Genomic DNA, 8,248 nt, shown 5'->3' with positions numbered 1-8,248 from the left:
AAGTGGAGGATGATCTCCGAAAGATGGGGATAAGAGCATGGAGACGAAAGGCATGTGACCGTGATGTGTGGAGGGCTCTTCAATTGTGCGAGAGGCTAAAGCTCACATCGAGCTGTAAAGCCAGAAGAAGAAGAAGAAGAAGAAGAGAAGAAGAAGAAAAAGAAGAAGAAGAAAAAGAAGAAAAAGAAAAGAAGAAGAAGAAGAAGAAGAAGAAGAAGAAGAAAAAGAAGAAGAAGAAGAAGAATCTATTGAGGATGTGGAAAAGTATATCCTATTCCCACTACAATGGAGAATACTTTTGATTTCAGTACCATTAGAAAGTTACAGCCGATTTTTAAAATGACGATTTTAGTTTTTCATTTTTTTTGCAATTTTTCTGTTAATCAAGAGTCTCTAAAATGATAAACATCATAGAAACTCATGATTGATTCCAAATTGTAGACAATTCCATTCTCTACGAGCTCAGTTGCCAAAAATTCATTTTGAATCACTGTTTCCTGGACCGTTAATACTAGGGAAAGTATCTTTGATTTCATGATTTTTCAAGAATTTCAATCTTACACTAGGATCATATTCTCCCATGAATCGTTTTCAGCAACTAAAAGAGGAGATTCTGTTCTAAAATTCAAGATCAAGTATTTTTCTATAATTCATCAGGATATAGAAATTGGCCTTTTTTGTGTACTGGAAAATGAACCAGACATTTTAGTTATATTTGGGCCATTCTGTATCTTGCACAAGGAAATCTTTCATGAAAAAATTGGACTTCTCTTATGTATCCAAATTGAGAATTCAGATCTACAATATAAAATGCAAGCACACCCCCTTTTGATGTCTATAGTGACTAAACTATAGTAACTGTAGTTTTTTCAAACACCACTTGTGAAGTAGGGGGGGGGGATCGGGGCGATCAGCGCCTGTCACCACCTTCTATAGAAGATAGAGGTGATTCACGTTATAACATTATATTAGTCCAGTCAATTTAGACATGAAAAAACAATATCTTATATTCATTGTAGTTCTGATTTGTTACGGTTTGTATGCATAAGAGAAGTCCAGAACCAATTTTCGCATGCAAAATTTCCTTGTACAGAGTGGCCCAAATACCTAATATGTTTGGTTCATTTTCCAGTTCTGAGTTATTACCATCAAATCCAGTCATAGGACAAAAAAATCCTCTCTGCTTTTTTACTGTATATAAAATTCAGAATAAAATGAAATCATTCAGACCTCTCTAACTTCAATCAATTCTATCGTACAGTTTTTCCAAAACGAGTAAAGTTTAATGGAAAAATCAATTTTGATAAATTTAATAGTATTTAATCAACAATATCTTCCGATTGTCACAATTCAAAAATGTATAATTCAACATCCTACTGGGCGTAATTTTGTGCTCTACTATCTGAGAACAGGTAGACCACTCTATCTCAAAGATTTTCAGGACACCTCAAGGATCGAAATTTCATTCATAACTTTTGATACAATGTTCGGATCTTCTCGTACGCTCTTTCTTTTCGGCTTGTCAAGGCAGTTGGAAATCATATATCATGAGTCAAGTTCGTAAGAGAAATGGGAAAATTTTTGAGTGTACACTGTACCTCAACCCATAATCCATACACAAAATAATGACAATTTATTTATTTGTATGCTGCATTCTGCATATCTTATGAAATAATTCAGATATAAAATCAAAATCTAGTCAAGGATGTGAGGCATTTCCTCCTCTTCTCAATCCAATCAACAATACCATTAGAAAGGTACAACCGATTAAAAAAGTGACGATTGCAGTTTTACCATTTTTTTGCAATTCCACTGTTAATTAAGAGTCTCTAAAACGAGGCTCATACTTCATAGAAACTCATGATTGGTTCTAAATTTTATCCTATAGGAGCTCAGTTGCCTTAAATATTTATCTTCAACTACTGTTTTCTATCTTAGAACTACCGAGATCGTGAATATGAGGATAATATCTTCAATCTCTTGATGTTTTCAAGTGATTGAATCGTACCGTGCGTCCAAGTATGTCCAAGTGAACTAAGAATGAAAATGATAAAATCAACAGCATTTTTGCGTTTCAAGTTTTATCAACATGGTCGAATTTGATTAGCAGATTCAGCCACAAAGTTTCTTCTAAAAGGTCATGAAGATTATTCCAAAATCGATTTACGATTTTAGTTTTTCTCTTTATTGCTTTACTTATAATTTTGTATTATATGAAGCAAAGGAAATACATTTACGACAAAAATACTCATACATAATAACAGGGGTAGGTAAATCTTTTTAAAGAGTATCAATCAATTTCCTCCTTATCATAATATACAATGAAACTGGATATTATTTTCCTGAATGCTAGAAAAATAGTGGCTCTTATAAGTTTATAATGAGAGAAATTCATTGAATTTTCAAATTAATTCCTCTTCCACAATCTCCTGCTCGTCGGCTCGCCTACCGGTATTTATAGGTGATATGCAAAATTAGAACTTTCCACTGGATACAGTCCATGAAAAAGGTTAACAATCTTTGGCTATTCAATGAAAAAAAAGTAACTGAAACAATATTATTGTTAATGAGCAGCTGACATAATTTTTATAATCATTTTAGAATAATAATGGAAGAATATAATACTGCATTACACAGCACCTCAAGAACATGTCATAATTAAAATTATTCCATGCTCTTTCTCAATTTTCAAGTTCAAAATCGCAATTGTGGATTAAATTAGATAGATTTATTTTTTTTCAATTATCAACTTGAAGTACATAATGTAATAAAGTTTGGATTATGCTACATTTTTATAAAGGACAATACTTTATCTGACCACTGATTCACTTCTTATTGTTTTCTTGTTCTTGTTGATTACAAATAAAAATTAATCCACTTTGTCATTGGAGACGCAGCGCTCATGCGATCTGAAGAGTTGAGGGTAGCAAGTGATTAGAATAAGAATAAAGCATGTCAAGTCCATGTATTATTAGCAAAACAATGACATGCAGGCCTCAAGCACAGAGTAGAGAAATAGAAAGGCACGATGGACACACTGTTAGTTTCCCAGGAAGGAGACTCATGCCAGTTGATAGAGCTGATAAAAAACTATACAGGGTGTTAATTTTTAAAAAATCGGTCAAGGCATTTTTGAGAAAATCGAGATAGAAATTCAACAAAATCCATTTTTCTCAAGAATATTACGGAGCTCCTGCAATTTTACCAGAAATAAGACTTATGTCAGTTGATAGGGTTTATAAATAGCTATCCAGGGTATTAATTTGAAGAATATCATTAGAGCCGTTCTCGAGAAACCCGTGAAAAACATTGTCATTTTCCGCCATTTTGAATTTAATTTTATTGAATTTTTCTTATTGTCGGATCCTCATATTATAAGGACCTTGAGTTTAAAATTTCAAGTCAATCGGTTAATTAGGAACGGAGCTATCGTGTTCACAGACATACACACTCCCAAAAATCATGTTTTTGGACTCGGGGGACCTTGAAACGTATAGAAAACTTGAAATCAGGGTACCTTAATTTTTTTGGAAAGCAATACTTTCCTTACCTATGGTAATAGGGCAAAGAAAGTAATATAAAATAATTACAAGAGCTTTATTAGATTATACCATTGTTTATCATAAAAATTACACACACACACTTATACATATATTTCAGTAACTAAGTTAGTTCAAGAATAGCCTAGGCTAGGCCTACCACACAACATCTCTCACCTACTATATAAAATACTATATTAAATTGTGGATTTCATTTCAAACTGTCAGCATTTCATATGAATAACATCAATCGATTCCATTCAAACAATGCTGACAGTTCAAAATGAATTTCACTATAAACAATACAAAAGTCTCAATAATTCAACTTAATTTTGTAAGTTTTCATTTGCCACGGAAACTTATTGTCACCTGGACTCTCCAATCTTCATCCGTTTTGTCGCCTGTTGAAAAAATAATAAATTAACAAAACACAAATTATTTCACATTACTTCATAAATTTTAAATTACATTATTACCTGGCAACATAATATTGATATTGATTCAATATACAAATTGAGTTATTCTTATCTACCATTCACAGTGTAAACATTAAAAGGTATTTTCTATTTAATCGTGACTTATTCAATTTTCATTTTATGTTCAATTTCAATAGTTGGCGACGGTGGTAAAAGTTTCGATTATAAAAATTGAGAAAATAATATCGGGGACCGAGCTTCGCTTTGGAGTACAAAAGCATAAACATTTATTACGAAAGAAGAAATTATAATAGCATTCATAGTTCATACATAAATGTTCTATCTAATCATAGTAAATTGAGATTAATTCCCAGAGGAATGCAAAAATTTCCCTCACAAAGGCCCGGTTGAACAAAAGCCGGTTAAATTTTAATCCTGATTAATTTCATGTGAACCAAATCAGAGAAGACCATTTCAAAAAGATGGATCTACTGGAATTAATCAGGATTGAAAATAACCCGGCTTTTTTTCAACCGGCACTAAGTACCTGATTGAATGATTACAAAAGTTTAACAGCTGAGTCATAATTTTGACACAGTCCCACACAAATGAACTCGCTCACTCACTTCCATCATCAACAGACGACGAAATAATTATTATCAGCCGTTTTTCCAAGGATGAATAATAATTATCCTTTCAATGTCATTCAGCGAGTTTTCCCAGGGATGAGATCTAGTGCAATCGAATTTTTTTATTATAAACCTACTATGTTCTGAATTTCGAGGGAATCGTTAGAGCCGTTTTCGAGATACGGTGAAATACAAACATATAAACATCTAAACAGAAATTGCTTGTTTAATAGTATAGGATGATATTTTTTCAAGTGACTTCAAGCGAATAATTCAAGACCTTCAAAAATATTTCAATCATGGATCCAGCTCAATTCAAGCAATTTTTGACAACGTTCACATCGCTCGTCTAGAATATGCAACCAAATCAGGGAGGTATTCAATCTAATATCAACCCTTTCGAAAATTTTAATCCAGGGCCCTGTTTCATTTTGTTTATAAAGTGATGAGACATAGTATTAGCAATGACCATTTTCAGTAATCATAGTGTATGAATAACAGTCCTTTTTTGCTTAGTAGAATTAGAAGTAATTCTCAAGTGAAAACTTCATCATATAGTTGTGAATGTTGGACTAAATTTTTAAAAAGTCCAAAATAGTAAATAGATGCTATTAGTGTAGAATAGTAAATAGTAAATTATCAAATATTGTAGCAAACATAGTATATCATTCTATAAACTATAAACATATTATAATTTCCTCTTTCGTTATAAAATTTGTATGCTTTTGTACTCCAGAGCGAAGCTCGGTTCCCCGATATTATAACTTATAAGTCACGTAATACAGGAGAATCACCATTCCAATACATGCTCAATATAGCCGATAAAATCAGCTGTTCCTGTATTACAGGACTTGTAAGTTTTTATGGAACAGCGGCCTGGGGCCTGATAAAGAAAAGTTCAAAAATTACTTAGACAGATTTTCAAATTATTGTTCAATGGAAAATGTAACAGCTGACGTTAAATGACAACCGTATATTTATTAAAAATTCATGCTAACGCTGTCTTTCTTTCATTCCTTTCTTTGTTTGGGGATCGTTCGGTCGCGTTTGGTAGTTTTCGGCCGATGTTAGTTCGGACGAAAACGGTTCTAGTGGACGGGCACCTCAAGCGGCACATCAACCAGCTTCAAGGTACTATGCTACCGGTACCCAAGAAAACGGTGAAATTTGGTCCACACAAGTCATATAAAGTGCCAAGATTACCGGAGCCACATCAAGTGATAGCTAGACCGCCCGAAGGACTTCAAAACAATGTAGAACGATCCCCACGACCAGTTCGGAGTCGTCACCCTCCTACACGCTCTACAAATTACGTTCTTTATTAACCTTTCATAACGAGGTTTCCCATTAGGAGGGGAGAATGTGATATCCCTACAGATGTGGTTACCTGGTAACATAATACTGATGTTGATTCAATATACAAATTGAGTTATTCTTAACTACCATTACAGTGTCAGCATTTAAAAGGTATTCTCTATTCAATCATGACTTATTCAATTTTCATATTTGACCGAGCGAAGTGAGTTCTAAGATTCAAGTCGACGGTTTTGCATTTCTCTTCATGTTTATGTTTTTGTTCCGTATTTACAGCGGAACGCAGAAATAGATTTTCATGAAATTTGACAGTTACGTTCCTTTTTGAATTTCGCGTCGACTTATACATACGGTTTTCTGAAATTTTGCATTTTAAGAATAATACAAAAGGAAAAGGAGTCTCCTTCGAACACCAATATTACCGTAAAAATCAGACTTTAGAATAATATTATTCATCATAAATCAGCTGTCTAGTGGACTATAATACTACCCGTTCAAAAACATCGAACATCTTGAAAATGTATATTTCCATCAAATTTAGTAGACAGTTATCTACTAACTTTGTCTTTCCTTAAGCTGAGGTCATGATTCTAGTTTGGAGTTATTGATAGAAAACATTTTTTTCATATTTTTCTTTTTTAATCTGATGATTAAAATTGCAACAAATATTATTGAAAAGAAATTGATTTCTAAAATCATGAAAAAAGAGAAATGAAGATTGTAGGAAATCAGCATTATGATAATTTATTTTGTTAATTTCTACACACCGATTTTTCGCCAACACGACAACACAGAATGTTCTCTGATGGGTTGGCGTATCGACGGCAGCCAGACCTGATAACAGCGCTCACACTCACATTCCGGGTGGTAGTTAATCGGGAGTCTACCCAAGTGAATTCAATTTGCTCGGCCTGAAGCTGAGCTTGACTGCGACGTTGCCAAGTTGTGCGTTCCAGCCTTTATCTAAAGTAAGCCATGATTAAGCACAAGGGGTAGGGATGAGTACTCCTGATATTTTCACCATCTGTGAATGATATTGTTGCTAAACTGAAGATTTCGCACTCAACACTAGAACTGCTGAAACAGTCGTGGGTTAATGCGTAAAATCGGTAAAATAGTGAAATCGTACATTAAATTGAAGAGAATTTAGGGCTAGTTTCCGAGCTCGGGTATATAAGTTCTGGACTTACAGAGTCCAGGACTAAAAATAAGCGCTCGGGTCTAAATCGTATTTCTGAGTCAGGGGTTTATCTTCTAAACTCCGGGATCTAATAAGTCCTCGATTTATGTAAGTTCCAGGACTTGAAGCAATAATCATGAAGAACATTCTCAATATTTTGTTGTTGTTGATGGGACGTCTCGTATCTGGACTCAATCGTCGTTCACACTATGAGAATATCATGCAACATGTCTACGTTGCATGAAGTCTCCTTTTTTTGTCGGGAGACCATAGCCCTGCGATTTTTGGTCGCAAAAACATGTCTCGTAGTGTGTACTAGGCTTAAGAGTAATGCTTCAATATCTAGATGGCTGAACAGGTTCCTGATAAACCATCGACAACCTTCTGACAGACAAACTTGGTTTGTCTCAAGTGCGCGGTGAGCCCGAAATGGCGACGGAGTTGATAAGTCGTTAGGAAAAATGTGTAGGCAAATCTCCCGACTATTTAGAGAAATAGTTGAAAGTACAGGAGTGATTTTCTGAGGTCTGTGAAGTGTTCTTTCGAGTGCATGGATGGTTTTGAGGAAGGAATAAAATATTACAACTTAATTACAAACAGTTTCTTTATAACCTATAAATAAACAGTCGAAAAAGCCAGTTTCAAAGTGCCTGCATTTCTTGATTGAACTTTGACTTCCCTGCAAAGATCTTGACAGATCAAATTGTCTCAATTTTTCTTGGACGATAATCGACATAATTATGATAAGGGGGTGTTCGTGTTGAAGGGTTCTTGTGAATGTTGCAGTGAGCAGGAACTCTCAGCTACTAAGAGCAACACCGTTCTTGCAACATGTACTAGTAAGTGAATCATTCCATCATTACGTAAATAATTGCAAACATTACGGCGAGTATCTCCAGTGATTTTTGTTAATTGACAAGTGGTGGCTTATTATCCATTCCTTCATTATTTATCGGTGCAATTCTCACTGCTATTGTTCTACCTGTGTAAATTGCTGCCTGTGAGCTAGACTATTGATACGATAGTAATAAGATTGATGATCCGAGATACAGAACTGAAACTGTTGCTATTATTCTACGCTTGGGGATCCTCTCTACAATGCTGTTATCATGCTTTCTTCAATGAATATCGTGTTATGCTGTTTGATTTCCACCTGTTGACCACTGATTG

At 34.3% G+C, this 8,248-nt stretch overlaps 1 protein-coding gene across 1 annotated transcript in view; it reads right to left on the bottom strand.

Annotated features, from left to right (window-relative positions):
• Window positions 1-3,580: 3,580 nt before the first annotated feature.
• Window positions 3,581-8,248, bottom strand: part of LOC111057430 (transcription elongation factor 1 homolog) — a 40,073-nt gene continuing 35,405 nt past the window's right edge. The window contains exon 4 of the mRNA XM_039435675.1: window positions 3,581-3,940. The gene's annotated coding sequence lies outside the window, so the exon portion shown is untranslated. The remainder of the gene's footprint in view (window positions 3,941-8,248) is intronic.

The sequence above is a fragment of the Nilaparvata lugens genome, chromosome 9 (genome assembly GCF_014356525.2).
Source record: "Nilaparvata lugens isolate BPH chromosome 9, ASM1435652v1, whole genome shotgun sequence".
Lineage (NCBI taxonomy): Eukaryota > Metazoa > Arthropoda > Insecta > Hemiptera > Delphacidae > Nilaparvata > Nilaparvata lugens.
The sequence above is the reverse complement of the archived record's forward strand: the minus strand, read 5'-3'. Positions and strand labels throughout refer to the sequence as shown.